Genomic DNA, 11,069 nt, shown 5'->3' with positions numbered 1-11,069 from the left:
CTTTGTGACTTTCAGAGTCCCTCTTTCATGAATAAAACCGGATGTTTCTGATCATGTCTCACACACAACATGGCCAGATAAGGTAGTAAAATGTCAAAATGACATTAACTGGTGAATTTATTTTTCACCATTGAAAGCAATGCAAAAGTGCAAAAACGCATCAAAAATGCTACGTGTGAACATAGCCCAAGGTGTGAAGGAACATTTTTGTTTTTGGCTAATTATTTTGCCTTATATACAAGTCATTGCCCTGGAAAGAATGTTCCTTAACATTTTTCCCAGGAAAATCCATTTATGTTTCGTTTTTGTATGTTTTATTGTGAGTCCGTAAAAGTGGCATAATTCTCTGTCAACATTGTTGACAGCAGTGACCTGGGAGTCAGAGATGCTTCCAGGGGTCTTCCCCATGCTGGTCCCATGTAATTTCAGCACTGTTCCCATCGATTTCGGCAACTTTTAGGCCCTCTGCAGACCACCGGGGGAGAGGGCGCCGGAAAAATGCTTAAGTTTTACATAGACTTACATTGGGCTCATTGCTTGGATCGAGCACTCGAGCATTCCAATTGCTCGACTCGAACAACGAGTACCCGAGCATTTTAGTGCTTGCTCATCACTAATAGAGAGCGATAAATCTAGGTCCCAGCTTTGTACTCACTGCATAGCCTATAACTATATAGCAGAACCACTCCTTTCTAATGAGAACATGTCATTACTGAGGCCCACCTGTATGTGTCTTTAAATTGGTATTGGGGTATTTCCTAAATTTTGGCAGCCGTTGTACTAACTGCATACCCTATAACTGTATAGCAGATCCGCTCCTTTCTAATGAAAACATGTCATTACTGAGGCCCACCTCTGTGTGTCTTTAAATTGGAATTGGTGTATTTCCCAAATTTAGGCATCTGTTGTACTCACTGCATTCGCAAGAACAGTATGGGAGACCCGCTCCTTTCTATTGGGAACATGTTACTGAGGCCCACCTCCATGTGTCTTTAAATTGGTAATGAAGGAACCTTCAACTTGATATTCCTGATAGACAACCACACAAATCATTCACACTCAGGTATGGACCTGGCGAGTGTTTCCTGTCAGCCACACACTTGTACCTGTCTCCCATAATCTTCAAATTACTCAGAACCCCCCGCCACACAGAAGAGTGACAAAGCAAACCGTTCCTCCTCAGGAACTCCCGAAACCCCACCCCCACCAAAAGTACCAAACTGTGGATAGAAACCACATGCATCAAAGAACGGTGACCTGCCAGTAGATTCTTGGCGATGATTATTAATAGTAAATTCTGCCAGTTTTAGGTAAGATGCCCAATCCTCCTGGTTTTCATAGACAAAACACCTGAGGTAAGTCTCCAAATTCTGATTAATTCGCTCGGTCTGCCCACTCGACTGAGGATGGAAGACAGAGGAAAAGGATAGCTGCACCCCCAGCTGAGAACAGAACGCTCTCCAGAACTTGGAAACATACTAAGTCCTCCGATCTGACACCACATTGGAGGGGACCCCGTGAAGCTTCACGATCTCATTTATAAATACCTGAGCAAGAGTCTTGGCATTCGGAATTGCCGGTAATGCGACAAAGTGAACCATTTTAATGAACCTATCCACAACCACCAAAACCAGAGTTTTGACTGCAGATACTAGTCAGTCAGTAATAAAATCTATAGACAAGTGTGTCCATGGCCTGCTAGGAATAGGTAGTGGAAGAAGAGTACCAGACGGCCACCAAAAAATACGAGAAAGGAGGTCCACAGTTGCCTTACCACCTGGATGACCAGTAAGCACAGAGTTGTGATGTTCCCTAATTACTTTGCAGCACAGATTAGATAGTACAAATAACCTTCCTGAAGGGCAGGAGGCAGGGGCGTCCCCCTGAGTCTCCAACACCTCACCCTCCAGTTCAGGGTATAATGTCGAAATGATTACTCCCTTCTTCAAAATCGTGGCATGGTTCTCATGGTCACCACCACCAGGGAAGCTCCAGAACAAAGCATTAGCCTTGATGTTTTTGACCCCTGGACAGAAAGTGACAACAAAATTGAACCTAGTAAAAAAACAGGGACAGTATAGCTTGCCTAGGGTTGAGACGTTTAGCCAATTGAAGATATGGCAGGTTCTTATGGTCTGTGATAACAGTAATAGGATGGACAGCCCCCTCCAACCAATGTCGCCATTCTTCAAATGCCAATTTAATCGACAAAAGCTCCCTATTACCCATGTCATAATTTCTCTCAGACGAAGATAATTTCTTAGAAAAGAAAGCGCATGGACGCCATTTACCAGGGGACGAACCCTGCCACAATACAGCCCCAACCCCCACCTCCAACGAATCAACTTCCACAGTAAAGGATTGGGAAACATCGGGTTGAATGAGTATAGGTGCAGTGACAAAACAGAGGAAAAAGCCTGCAGGGCTGCATCCACTCATTTAGAAAGATTAAACCCCTTCTTTGTCATGTCAGTGAGGGTTTTCAAAATTACCGAAATATTTTGGATAAATTTCTGGTAAAAATTAGTAAAACCCAGAAAACGCTGTAGAACCTTCAGGTTCTCGGGACAGTCCCGATCAAGGACAGCACGGATCTTCTCTGGATCCATCTGAAAATCCAAAGATGGCAACAGGTACCCTAAAAACTGCACCTCCAGGACGGCGAAAACACACTTTTCTAGTTTGCCATGTAGTTTGTTACCTCTTAATATATGCAGCACCTGTTTAACATGCCGCCAATGTGTCTCAAAATCAGGTCAGTTAGCCAAAATATCATTCAGATAGACCACCACAAACCTGCCCATCAAATGATGGAAAATATCATTAATGAAATGTTGGCACACCGCAGGTACATTGGTCAAACCGAAAGGATAACCAGATTCTCGAAATGTCCTTCCATGGTATTGAACGCTGTTTTCCATTCATCCCTCTCTCTGATTCTAACCAGATTGTAGGCTCCCCTTAAATCCAACTTGGAGAACACCTTAGCTCCCACAACCTGGCTGAACAATTCTGGAATCAGAGGAAGAGGGTATTGGTCTCGGATGGTAATTTGATTTAATTCCTGGAAATCTAAACAGGGACGTAGACGGAAATCTTTTTTCTTCACAAAGAAGAACCCTGCCGCCACGGATGAAGATGAGGGTCTGATATGTCCTTTCTCCTATGAAGTCTTAATAAGCCAGCCTGGACATTTTACTGAAACCGCTTCCTGTGCCTACCTCAAATACAACCGAGTGAGTAGAAACCATACAGTGTCTTTAACTGTACTGTAATCTGTTGTGTATTCTGCTGCACTGGTATCTATCACTATATGAAAACCATATGGCTGTAATATCATTGTTGGTCGTTGGGTAGAGATTTATTTTCATTAACAGCATTGTCATCTGCTGAGGTTTCCCTATACCTATTATTAGGGTGAGCAATTATAGTTGTAACCAGAATTACCTGGTTAGGGGCCCACTCAGATGTTCCTCCCTGGGCTGAACCCCTAGCTATGCCTCTGCTGATAACCCTTTTAATCTTAACATGTGTTTTCAGCAGCATAAAGCTCTCAAGCCTCTTCACTTCTTTGTTACCCAGGGGTAAAGGAAACATCTTCTTAAGTCCCAGTTCTAATCAATATCTTTCTGCAGAGCATACTGTGCAACTGTGATATATTCAGGTCTGTCATTGCTTATCCTGAAATCTACATGGTTATCACCATTTTTGCATATAGAGATAACAATGAAAAGTGGGCTTCAGGAACTTGTGATTTTGCATGAATGATAATATCAGCTCCTCTTCAGAGTCTGACCAGAATGAGGAAATGAGCATCTAACTGTTGTATTGAAATGAACTGGCTGAAGATAGGGGACTGTAAACTCAGGATTTACCTTTTCAGCCTGCAATGTAGCTAGTGCTCACACTTGGCCAGGCTGTAGTGCTGAATCTCTATGGCAATGAGCTGTAAACTATGTAAGACAAAAGCTCTCATAGCAGATGAAGGACCTCAGATAGAAAAAACAAGTCATTTGCAAACTTGCTTATTTTCATGCTGTGCAACTAGCCATATCAATTTCATAACATAAACTACTCCTCTAACACATTTATGTTACACATATTATTTAAGACCACAAAAAGAACTTCCCACACTCCCCAGCATGCATTGCTCTCATCATTGTCTAGTAGATTACATGTCTTCTGACAGAAAGGAGGGCAAGAGCAGAGAGACAAAGACCCACATTCCCTTCCTATAATGAATCTCAATGTCTTTACTGCTAGAGCTGATTTTAACTTGACAATATGAAATGGATTGAAATTTAAACAGAAGAGAGGTGCCAAGTGTTAAACAGTTTTGAATGTTTTTTGAAGTTGCTTCAAAGAGAATGTATCATTGGAAAATGACAATGTTTAAATTAAGATTTTATTTATTTTAGACTTACAATTACTGTTCTATACAAAAGTCTCATTATCATCACAGGGAGGATTACAATTAAAGGTAACAACTCTATTATAGGATCTACCGACCACCATCACATTGGTGATATCACAGTTCCCCCTATTATTACATCCTTCAGGGTGACCTTTTGTACATGCTCTTTAGATAATTCAATATAAAAGATTCATTCTGAAACAATCTATTACTACTAATGTATAGGGAAAATGGTAAAAAGAACAAAATGAAAAGGGAGTATGATTCTAGAATAGCCCCAGTGGCCAGTGAAAAGGTTGCAAAATTTCTAATGTTTTTTTAAATACAGATTATAAAAAATACTAAAAATAGTTAGAAAATACAATTAACAAAAAACATGATTTAGACAATGAGTGCTCACTCACACGAGCATATAACATAGCCAAGTACTATGCAATGTTTTATCAGATAGCATTCGGATCATTGTTATACTACGGGGCAGCTCAGATCTGCGATTCTTTTTCTCATGCCGGTTCGGCATGAGAAAACAGTCTCAGCATGCTGGGAGCTCATCTGAGGATAGGAGCACGTGCACCCATACAAGTCTATGTGTACATGTAAAACATAGGACTGCACTTAGATGTCATCTAATCACCTCAGACACAGGAAATGGAGAAGATGGGCAGCACAGTGGCTCAGTGGAAGGCACTGCAGCCTTGCAGCGCTGGGGTCCTGGATTCAAATCCCACCAAGGACATCTGCAAGGAGTTAGCATGTTCTCCCCGTGTTTGAGTGGGTTTCTTCCGGGTTCTCCGGTTTCCTCCCACATTCCAAAGACATACTGATAGGGAATTTAAATTGTGAGCCGCAATGGGGACAGTGCCCATAATTTCTGTAAAGCGCTGTGGAATTAATGACGCTATAGAAGTGAGATAAATAAATAAATAAAAAGATGAAGAAATTACTTTCTGTGTCATCTCCTCACCTGTGGTGCCATTCTCAAATGTGTGGGAATCAAAGCACAGTGCACTCACAATTGGATCAAACTCTAACAGAGTTTGAGCCAAGTTTAATTTGCATAATTGGCCCCGATTCTATTGCATGAGAGAATCAATGGCCATGTGACCCCAGGCTAAGTTGTTTTCTGATTAAAAATTCACCTTAGCATAACATAATATTTTGAGTGAAGTCATTTGCAGATCATCCATTTATAACTTGAGCTGAGTGGTTGTTGAATTTCCTGAAATTTGCAGTTTCAGCAAGTTCAAAATTTTTGATATTCGATTCATAGTTCGCAAAATAAAACTTGCCAGACACCATTTCCCACACTCCTGAAGCATCAGAGAGCAGGCTAATGTCATTTTGCATTGCCATGCGGGTTTCTCCATAATGCTCTGCAGCTATGACACCTTATGGATTATCATACCTTGTAAAGTAGAGGTCAGTACCTGGGACATCAAAAATCAGCACTTCCTAGTGGAACACAGTTTATTTCCATCTTCAGAGTAATTTTTGATCTCCAGAATATCTGTGTATGTCTCTGTAGAGTGTAATCTTTTATGGTCAGTGGAGTAGTCCCTTTCTCCCCTGTGAGGAGTAAGCTAATATGGTCAACAGGATCATCTCCCTCTCCTATAGAGTACAAGCTCTTATGGTCAGTGGGGTTCTCTCTATCTTCACTCTCCCCCACTTATATTTTACAAGCAATTACAAGCTTTACGGTTTTGAAATTTGTACGAAACAAATTGTTGGGAAACATTTGGCGAAATTGAATTTCAAAATATTCGCTCATCTGTATTTATAACGTTATCAATTTAATGAGTGGCTATTTAACATCTGCTTCATTCTAGGAAACTCTAGTGCGCCTCCCCACTCAACTGTAAACATACATGTTTGGTATCTCAGTGTCCATAATGGCTCATGCTATAAAACTATTATATTTTTTTCCCTTATGCTGCACATAAAAAAAAATTGAACAAGAACTGCTTGCGTTGCTGTTTTTGTTCATCCATCCCTCTTCACTAAAATATGTAACAAAATGATACTGCACGCTGTATCTTACCTTGTCATTTTGTGGCGCTGAAATTCAGCTTTGTGCAGAGAAAAAAATATTTTTTTTCTGTGACTAATGTGATGCAGCACACCATATCTCAGTTTGTCATTTTCTGGTGGTGAAATTCAGTTGTATGAAGAGCTTGTAAAGAGTAAACAAATCTATTTTTTCTGTTACTAATGTGATACAGCAGGCTAGATCTGAGTTTCAAATTGTTTGGAGCATATATTCAATGTTATACAGGCCTCATCCACAGTAAAAAAAAATATTTATTCTGTTACTAATGTAACACAGTAGCCAGATCTCAGTTTGAAATTGTTTTGAGCATATATTTAAATGTTATATAGGTCTCATGGACAGTAAAAAAAATAATTTAATGTGTTAGTAACATCGTACAGCAGGCCGGATGTCAGTTTGAAATTTTTGGGTCCTGATATTTTTTTTCATACAGGGGTACACATGATAAAATCGAAATAGGTTTTCTTACTACCGTGTTATATAAAGCAGGCTACATTTCATCTTTTAATTCTTTGGTGCAGATATTTTTCTCCATACAGGGGTTGACATGATAAAATATAAATTTGTTCTGTTACTACCATGCTACAAAAATTAGGTCACATCTGAGGTTGTAATTCTTTTGCGCTGAGATTCTGCTGTATCTAAGGCTTGTCCACAGTAAAAACATCATTTTTTTTCTGTTTCTACCGTGCTACATAAAGCAGGTCACATTTTATACTTCAATTATTTTGTGCTAGTATTGTGCTCCAGCCACGAGTCCACATTTCACAATATAAATTCTGTGTGCTAATAGCGTGATCCTGAAACCATGCCACATTTAAGCATTGGACAGGGCTTGGAACTGTATTTCTATCTTAAAGTTTGATCAGTAACTGGTAGATGAGTGACAGGTGTAGGCATGGTGCTCTGAGAGCTCTGCCAAATTCTGGCAACACAAATGAAGGAGACCCAACTTGGAGACCAAACATTTCCAATAATTATGGGCAGATACCACTAAAGAGGCATCAATTTCTATTTATTTATTTATTTTGCTCACTTATATAGTGGCTAGTGTTGAGCCACCCCCGTAGTGTTCGGGTTCGGTTCGGTTCGTCGAACACCGGGATGTTCGAGGAACTGTTCGTCGAACTGTTCGTCGAACACCTTAGAACACCGTCGAACACCATTAAAACCAATGGCAGGCAAACAAAAACACATAGAAACACATAGAAAACACCTGCAAAGGTGTCCAAAAGCTGACAAACTGCTCAGAAGACACTCTCTTTAAAAAAGCCGGCCGGCAAATTCAGCAGCGGCATACACCGGTACCCGACAATTTAGACAAGAAGGAATAGAGCATCACACATAGATTAGATAGATAGAAACATGTCAGTCACACATATAAGAAGCACAGTGACAGTGATGGTTACTGCACTTGTCATTTAGTGTAAAGGATTTATTAAAAAAAATATTAGTGTTTTCATGCACCGTCTCTTTAAAAAAGCCGGCCGGCAATTCAGCATCTGTACCCGACAATTTAGAACAGAAAGAATAGAGCTTCACGCATAGATTAGATAGATAGAAACATGTCAGTCACATATATAATAAGTACAGTGATAGTGTTGCTTACTGTACTTGTCATTTAGTGTAAAGGATTTATTTAAAAAAATAATAGTGTTTTCATGCACTGTCTCTTTAAAAAAGCCGGCCGGCAATTCAGCAGCGGTACCCGACAATTTAGAACAGAAAGATAGAGCATCACACATAGATTAGATAGATAGAAACATGTCAGTCACATATATATGAAGTACAGTGATAGTGTTGGTTACTGTACTTGTCATTTAGTATTAAAATAAAGGATTTATTATTAAAAAAATTGGCGTGGGGTTCCCCTTAATTTTAGGCTCTAGCGGAGGTTAAGCAGACGGCTGGGGCAGATGTTTGAAGCCTGGGAAGGGGGTAATACCCACGGAGCTTCCCAGGCTACTAATATCAGCCCCCAGCTGAATACATAGCCTTTACTAGCTATTAAAATGGAGGACCCCCCAAAAAAAATGACGTGGGGTCCCCCCTAATTTAATAGCTAGCAAAGGCTAGGCAGACAGCTGGGGGCTGATATTAATAGCCCAGGAAGGGAACCATGAATATTGGCCCCCTCCCAGGCTAGAAACACCAGCCGTCAGCCGCCCCAGAAATGGCGCATTCATAGGATGCGCCAATTCTGGCACTTAGCCTCGCTCTTCCACGCTGCCCTGGTGCGGTGGCAGGGGGTAATAGGGTTGGGGTTGATGTCAGCTTATAATGCCAGCTGACATCAAGCCCAGGTTAGTAATGGAGAGGCGTCTATAAGACACCCCCATTACTAACCCCATAGTCAAAGTTAAAAAAAACACAAACACCCAGAATAAAGTCCTTTAATTGAAATAAAGACACAATCCTTTATTGTTCTAAATTAAACCATACTTACCATCACGCCCATTCCAGCTGAAGCCAACGATCTCCTGCAATAAAAGAAAAATAATAAAGCAACCTCATCCTTACCTTTCCATGGTGCCCACGACAGCTTCAGCTCTGCTACATCGAGATGACAGGCTGGACCGCAGCAGAACGCTGCCATCCAGCCTGTCATCCCGCAGACACTGAGAAGCGCAGGCTTGCTTGCGCTGCTCAGCGTCTCTCTGTGATGACATCCAGATGAGCCGAGTTCATGTCCAATGAACTCGGCTCACCTCATGCACGTCACTGACAGCGTGGGAAAATTCTCACGCTGAAGCGCTGATTGCAGGAGAATTTTCCCACGCTGTCAGTGACGTGCAGGAGGTGAGCTGAGTTCATTGGACATGAGCTCACCTCATGCACATCACTGACAGCGTGGGAGAATTCTCCTGCACTCAGCACTTCAGCGTGAGAATTTTCCCACGCTGTCAGTGACGTGCATGAGGTGAGCCGAGTTCATTGGACATGACCTCGGCTCATCTGGATGCCGTCACAGCGAGACAGTGAGGAGCACAAGCATGCCTGCGCTTCTCAGTGTCTGCGGGATGACAGACTGGATGGCAGCGTTCTGCTGTGGTCCAGCCAGTCATCTCGATGTAGCAGAGCGGAAGCTGTCGTGGGAACCATGGAAAGGTAAGGATGAGGTTGGTTTATTATTTTTCTTTTATTGCAGGAGATCGTTGGCTTCAGCTGGAATGGGTGTGATGGTAAGTATGGTTTAATTTAGAACAATAAAGAATTGTGTCTTTTTTTCAATTAAAGGACTTTATTCTGGGTGTTGTGTTTTTTTTAAATACTTTACTAGAAATTCATGGCGGTCATGTCTAATACTGGCGTGACCCCATGAATTTTGGGCTTGGGGCCAGCTGATAATACCAAGCTGGCCCTAACCCCTTTATTACCCAGTGAGCCACCGCACCAGGGCCCTGGATGAGTTGGGTACAGCGCCAGAAGATGGCGCTTCTATGAACGCGCCATTTTCCGGGGTGGCTGCGGACTGTAATTTGTAGCGGGGGGGGGCCCAGAAAGCTTGGGCCTCCCTGCGCTGCAGATTCCAGCCCCCAGCTGCCTAGTTGTACCTGGCTGGACACAAAAATAGGGCGAAGCCCCACGTACTTTTTTTTTAATTATTTCATGAAATTCATGAAATAATTAAGAAAAAAAGGCCTTCCCTATATTGTTGTGTCCGGCCAGGTACAAATAGGCAGCTGGTGGTTGGGGGCAGCCCGTTCCTGCCTGCTGTACCTGGCTGGACACAAATATAGTGCGAAGCCCCACTTCAATTTTTTTTAATTATTTCATGAAATTCATGAAATAATTAAGAAAAAAAGGGCTTCCCTATATTGTTGTGTCCGGCCAGGTACAAATAGGCAGCTGGTGGATGGGGGCAGCCCGTTCCTGCCTGCTGTACCTGGCTGGACACAAATATAGTGCGAAGCCCCACTTCAATTTTTTTAAATTATTTCAGGAAATTCATGAAATAATTTAAAAAAAATTGACGTGGGGCTTCGCACTATATTTGTGTCCAGCCAGGTACAGCAGGCAGGAACGGGCTGCCCCCAACCACCAGCTGCCTATTTGTACCTGGCCGGACACAACAATATAGGGAAGCCCTTTTTTTCTTAATTATTTCATGAAATAATTTAAAGAAAATTGACGTGGGGCTTCGCCCTGTTTTTGTGTCCAGCCAGGTACAACTAGGCAGCTGGGGGCTGGAATCCGCAGCGCAGGGAGGCCCAAGCTTTCTGGGCCACCCCCGCTGCAAATTGCAGTCCGCAGCCACCCCGGAAAATGGCGCGTTCATAGAAGCGCCATCTTCTGGCGCTGTACCCAACTCATCCAGGGCCCTGATGCGGTGGCTCACTGGGTAATAAAGGGGTTAGGGCCAGCTTGGCATTATCAGCTGGCCCTAAGCCCGAAATTCATGGGGTCACGCCAATATTAGACATGACCACCATGAATTTCTAGTAAAGTATTTAAAAAAAACACAACACCCAGAAAAAAGTCCTTTAATTGAAATAAACACACAATTCTTTATTGTTCTAAATTAAACCATACTTACCATCACGCCCATTCCAGTTGAAGCCAACGATCTCCTGAAATAAAAGAAAAATAATAAAGCAACATCAT

This window comes from Phyllobates terribilis, unplaced genomic scaffold (genome assembly GCF_046119375.1).
Source record: "Phyllobates terribilis strain yellow unplaced genomic scaffold, ASM4611937v1 Scaffold_11__3_contigs__length_659146591, whole genome shotgun sequence".
NCBI classification, from domain to species: domain Eukaryota; kingdom Metazoa; phylum Chordata; class Amphibia; order Anura; family Dendrobatidae; genus Phyllobates; species Phyllobates terribilis.
The sequence above is the reverse complement of the archived record's forward strand: the minus strand, read 5'-3'. Positions refer to the sequence as shown.